This window comes from Elephas maximus, chromosome 9 (genome assembly GCF_024166365.1).
Source record: "Elephas maximus indicus isolate mEleMax1 chromosome 9, mEleMax1 primary haplotype, whole genome shotgun sequence".
In the NCBI taxonomy this organism is placed as follows: domain Eukaryota; kingdom Metazoa; phylum Chordata; class Mammalia; order Proboscidea; family Elephantidae; genus Elephas; species Elephas maximus.
The window spans coordinates 4,896,886-4,903,270 of NC_064827.1; positions in this window are offsets into that span (position 1 = coordinate 4,896,886).

Consider the following 6,385-nt stretch of genomic DNA (forward strand, 5'->3'; position numbering starts at 1 on the left):
GGGGGTGGTGGTGGACAAATTTCAAACTAAAAATAAAAGACAGTCCCCAAATAGGCCCTGTGTTTAGACACTCTCTCCACGGCTGGCTGTTTCCCACTTTGTCTCCTTCTATTTCCCCACAGGCTCCAGCTGACAGCCACGGCTGCTCCAATGCGTGGGCGCACTGCTGTGTGTGTGGGGGGGTGCACAATGAGGTGTTGGGGACAGGCTGTGGGTGCACTGCTGGGGGGTGGGGGGTGCACCATGGGGTGTTGGGGACAGGCTGTGGGTACATTGCTGTGGGTAGGCTGTGCAGTGCATTGTGGGAGACAGGCTGCATGGGTGCATGCTGGGGGCAGACTGCGGGGTGCATTGCTGTGGGGGTTGGGGGCAGACTGCGGGGTGCATTACTGGGGGACAGCTGCAGGGTACATTGCTGCAGTGGGTAAAGCAGACTTCACGGTGCATTACTGGGGGTGCATTTTTGGGGCATCACTGGGGGGCCATGAGAGGACCAGCTTGTATCTGAATCCTCAGTGCATCTGAGAGCAAAGGCCAGATGCTGCTGCAAAGCAGGGTTACCGCGCCTGGCTCAGGGCGAGAGCCTCTAGTCAGCCCCAGGGCCAGCAGTCTCCAGTTAGAACCAGGTGGAAGAGCTCCAGCTGGCCCAGGGAAGGACTCTCGACACCCAGGCCTCTGCCTCTGTCATGCACCTTCCAGGCGACCAGAGAGTCGGGTTCAAATCTGCCCTGCCCTAGCTGAGCGCCCAACTGGGCCTGTTCAGAAAAGCACCTTCTAACCCGGGGTCCCATCCCACCTAGAGGTGAGGAGGTGGGGCGGCAAAGATCACTTATCCATTGGCCACCTTCACCTGAGGGCCTGGGAGGGAGAGACTGTGGGGCCCGGGAGACAGAGCCTGGGTTCCAATCAGAGCCTGGGCTGGAACAGAGACGACCACGCAGCCTCCCTGGGAACAGAGGGTATGGAGGGCTGCTCCAGCTCGGAGGGAACCATGTGGGTCTTTAGTAAACACCAGAGCACTTCATACACATGCTTATTTTTAACAGGATTCAAAACACAATCTCTTTCTCCAGCTCAGCGCCGGCTGGCCTTCCTGTCGCATTTGACAAAAATGAGTTGGCTGATTTCAGGAACAGAAATGACCAGGTGCTAGTGATTAGCAAGAGAGCCCTGTCCTGGGGCCAAGCACTGGCCTACTGGCTTCTCTGCCCTTCATACATATGAAATGAAGCCCCAGAGAGGCCGAGCCAGCACACCTGAGGTCACACAGCACCAGGGTCTGAGCAGGCTGGCACCAGGTCAATCCCAGAGCATGTGCTCTCAGTGGGGGAGGGGAGTGGTGCAAGAAGACAAGGTCAGAGAAATTCCACCTGGTCAGAGGTTAGGCGCTGAGGCTGTGCTGCCCCAGGAAGCTGTGAAGGCTCTGCCAGGTGGGTGGGAAGGCGCTGCTCCAATCGCTGATCCCCGCTGTGTTGGGCTGCGCCTTGCGGTAACGGATCTTAAGAATGAGCAATCCGACCCGGGGTAAAACCTGGTGCTAAGCGGTCCTCCTGCCCTCACCCACATCAGGGACACCTGCCTGCCCCTGCATCCTGTCAGAGCCTCGTGGTCAGAGAGCAGAAGTGCTGAGCCAACGAGACCCCACTCAGGGCCTCAGTCTGGGGTGCAGTGGGGTGGGTAGGGTGAGGGAGTGGAGTAGGTCAGGTGAGGGGAGGTGGGTGGGGCGAGGTGGGGTGAATTGGGGTGGGGTGAAGTGAGGGGTGTGAGGAGGTGGGGTGGAGTAAGGGGGTGGGATAGGGGGTAGAATAGGGTGGAGAGGCAGAGGAAGAAGCTAGGCCCTCCTGCCCACTCCTCGCCTGCTCCTGCACCCCGCCCCCTCACCCCTCCCCACCTGCACCCCACCCACTCTGCCCTCCCAGGCTGGCTCTGCTCCTGTGGGTTCCGGTGCAAGATGCACTCAAAGGACAGGGTGGGGGCGGGAGTGGGGGAGGGCGGGGGTGTCACAGCGCGTCAGGAGACAAGCCCCGCAATGCTTTGCGCCTGGCTTCCCTCCAAGGCGCGTCGATGGCTGACCTCATTTGGAACCAATTTCAGCGTTTTAATAAGCCCTTTGCTCTTTCGCAGCCGCCTCCCGCTCCGATGCTGACAGCCCCCAGCTGTACACTCCCCTTGCCTCTGCCACGTGAGCCTGGAAGGGGCTGCAGCTGGGGCAGTGGCGACCCCTCCTCAGGGCTGGAGCATAGGGAAGCTTTGAACTGGGTGGTGGTCAGAGGTCTAGCCCAGGCTTGGCTGTGGGAAGGTGTCCTCGCTTGGGCTGTGGACTCTGTGGGCCTCCTTGCAGCAGGAAAATTCCAGGCATCAAGCTGATGGAGGCACGGTGAAAATTAGGCCGGAGATGGGGCCGGCTGGGCCGCAGTGCATACCTCTGGGACACGGCAAGGCGACACTTGGTCCTGGGGGCTCTGGGCAGCTCGCCCCTGCCCCTCCCTTGTCCTGAGCACAGCTCCTGGGGGATTTGAAGGTCGAGGCAGCATGCCTCTCAGTGAGTCCTTCTGGGTGTCTGAGCCCCCTGAGAGTTAATCATGAAACAGCCTTGGGGTTATAAGCACCATCACTGGCAGGAGATGCCAGGGCCTGGGCACGGAGGCCGGTGCCACAGCTAGATCAGCGTGGGGTTCTGGGGCTCCTGAATGTGGGGGAGCCCCAGGCACCAAGGGGGGCTTTGCCTCCTCTTTTCCAGAGGTGCCCGCTGGCCCTGAGCTCTGTGCCAAGGGTGGAGGATGCTGACCTCAGAGGGGTCAGCTTTGTGGCTCCTTGAGTAACATCCCCTTCAGAGTCCACCTTAGCAATCCTGGCGGTTACAGCAAGACACAGGAGCACCCAGCCAGCCCCAGAAGGCATGCTCAAAGGGGGCTGGAAAGTTTGGATGGCTAGTGTGTGTACTGCCAGAGCCAGCCTCGGAGCCGGCTGTCAGCGAATGAATGGATGAGCGAGTGAACTGGGTCCACATGAAGTTTGAAACCCCTATTGCCATATAAAGATGGATGGAGCAGGGTTGGGGCATTGGGAGGAAGGATATGGGTTCAGTGGGCTTGGTTCCTGGCTCCTCCACCCACTCACTTGTGCATTCATGGACTCACTTGTTCTCTCACAGATGCACAAAGATGACTATATGGGGCAAAACCTTTTGCATCCTTTCAGGAGTTTCTGGCCTTGTGCTCAGCGACAGGATATCAGGGGCCTCTGGAGCGTAGAGATGCTGGTTCACGAACACCTCCAGGACCCAGATGCATCTTCCCCCAACACATCCACTTATTAGGAGACAAGAGCAGGACTTCTAGAATGTTCAGAATCTTGAAGCCTAATGGAAAAAGAGGAGAGGTTGGCGAAAATCAAAGGATGGGGCTGTGAAAGCAGAAGAAGATTCTGCGTCAGATGCTGCCACCGTTGGGGTCTGCTGAGAAGAGCTGAGTGACACCCCAGCCCCTCAGGGCTCCCTGCAGACAGCCCGGTGCTCAGAGCCACAGTGCAGTGGGAACGAGCATGGAACTGTGGGTGATCAGCCCCCTGTTCTGGATCTGCCTGCAGCTCTGACCAGCTGAGTGGCCTCAGGCAAGTTAGGGAGCATCCTTGAGCCTCAGTTTACCCACATGTAAAACACAAAGAATGACTCCTGCACTGCCAACTTCGGGCCATCGTAGAAAACTATTAATCAAAGGGCTTTGAAAACCAGGATGTTCCTCAGGAATGTGAAGGGGAACCAGGCTTAGTGCTAGAGAAGGCAGCTGCAGCCCTAAATTCTATCCCTGGCTCTTTCCCGAAGGCCCTGAATCTCTGGGTACCTGGTGGCCCAGGCCACTCAGCTTGAGGTTTTGAAAAGGCTGAGGATGTCTTCTGTCCCTCGCCAGTCACAGCCCCTGTGTAGAATCTGGCAAGTGGGGCCCCTGGAGGCACGTACTCTGCTGGCCCCTCACCACCCCTATGCTACACTCACCCCCGCCCCGCCCTGCCCCGATGACCTGCCTGGTTCCATGGGCCACACTCTCAACTGGCCCTCAAGTCCTACCCCAAGGGGCCAACCACTGAACCAGGAAAGGGAACCCTGGCTGTGAGTTGGCAGGGGTCCCCCAGGCACCACGGCTGTGTTTAGCCTTCTTTTCCTCCCTTTAATTTCTAACCATCTTCACTGTTCCCAGTGTCCAGGCCACATATGGGGAGGTAGCAATGACTTCATCCACTGGAGTGACATTTGACGTCCCTCCTCTTTCAAGGATGCCTCCAAATCATCCTAAAATGGAAAGAGCCCCATTCCTTTTAGCAGCTGTGGAGTATCCCACTGCCTGGATGCCCTCTCATCTATTTAGTCGAAGGCTCCTGTAGGTGAGCATTCGGGCTGTCTGCTTGGTCCCTTAAACTGCTAGTGTCAAGGGTGCAATTAACATTGGTGCGTGGCTATCCCACTGTACTCGTGTCTACGATTCCTTAGGATAAATTCCTAGAAGTGAACCGTGGGGTCAAAGGGAGTTAGGCTTCCTAACTGGACTCAGTCCTCAGGTTGGAAAGGCCTTGATCAATAAGGACTCTCCACTACTGGCTGTCCTGCCACCAACCAAAGACCAAACTGCTTCCATGGAACAGATAGCTTTTTACAGGTAAGTGGGTTTGAACCATGTTGATAGGCCAAATTAGCTATTGGAGCAGGCAGCCTCCCTCCAGCCACAATCAAATGCATCACACACGTAAATGCAAATCCAATAAGGCCCAGAGCTCACCATCTGCTTTTCGAAGATGGGACTCTGGAAGTGAGCAGGTCTCCATGCCCCGGGGCCTCTGACATTCACGCGGCAAGATGGGGGGGGCAGCGATCTGCACCCTGATCCAATTTCCCAGCACTGATCAAGTTACAGAGAGCCTCGGCCCAATCACATACGGGGGTGGCGGGGGGAGAAGAATTAAAGCAACCAGGACAGAGACGCTCCCCCAGGTAGGAGGTGAGGAGGTGGTGTGAGCAGAGCTGGTGCTGCTGAGGACATCCCACTGGGTGCCATATGTCAATACCCAGAGTGACAGGCTGCTTTGTCCAGAAGGTCAATGGCCAAAGCCATTGTCTCCAGCAGGGCAGGACAGCTGAGGTCAGTGCGTGGTCCCTGCTAGGGTTCTAGTCAGTTCCAGGGGCCTATGGACAAACCCAGATCCTGGGCCTCGAGTAGCCAATCTTATGTTCTGGTTCTGGCAGATGTTATCACCTCCTCGGCTGAAACCACCCATTGCCGCTGGCACAGTCTCAGCAGGAAGGAGGAGCCTTTTTAAATCCAAACCGAGCTTCACTCAATTGGACCAGCAGGTCCTGCAGAGACAGCAGCTGGAGGGGCAAAGCGGACCCCAGGGAGGCTGGTGCCTTAAACCTGTGGAGAGTAGGTGGCACCATCCCTCACTGAGAAAGGTCTGGGAAGCCACTGGTTATGTTTGTGGTTTAAGCATCTGCATGGTTGCCTGCTGTGTGGTCTCTGAATGTCAAGTAGATCCAAATTTTCATCAAAATCCCCAGCGTCATCCAGGATGAAGAATGTTGCATTTTGGAGCTTCCGTGGGTCCGAGCTGTTACTCAATACACAGGACCTGTCCAGGCCTCACCTGCCTTGGAGAGGGGGCCGCTGGGTGTCCAAGGAGCACATACCCTTGAGGTATGTTTAACGATATTCTGGGGCTTCAGTCAAATGGCCCACTGAGCACACTCCCCCAGAGAGCCTACAAAATGACAGAGAAATATTTTTAAAAGAAAAAAATTCATAACAGTATTGGTTTAAAAAAAAAGGAAAAAGGAAGTCTATTCTGTGATTCCAGATTCTGTAGGAATGACGGAAAAAGGCAAAGAAACAAAATGGGAGAAGAGCGCTTCCCACAAGACACTCGAGAGAAGACTGCTGCAGAAGCAGCTCAAGGTTGGGCTGCGGTGAGGGTCAGGGAGATTAGTTGGGGTGTTGCATTTAGAATGGCAATTTGCCATTGTCTCCTCCCCTGCCACAGGCAGGGGAGAGCCCCTGAAGACCCAGGATAAAGTAGAATGGCCAGATCAGCAGGACAGCGAGGGGGTGGATGGACCTCAGTGAAACAGAGAAACCCCAACCCCAGGAGACGAGCTCCAGCTCCACTGGAGGCTTGGGAAGAGACACAACATGGTGGACGGATGGACAGGCACTCTTGGATGTAAACACAGACACCCTACCCACATGACCAAATAGTTGAGGAAAAACAGCACCTTAAAAGAGAGACGCCATCTCAAAAACAGAAGTTCTGATACCCAAGGAAACCGAAGTGATGGAGCCAACAGAAGGAGACTTTAAAATAAGTATAATTACTATACTCAGAGAGATGAGAGGTTATC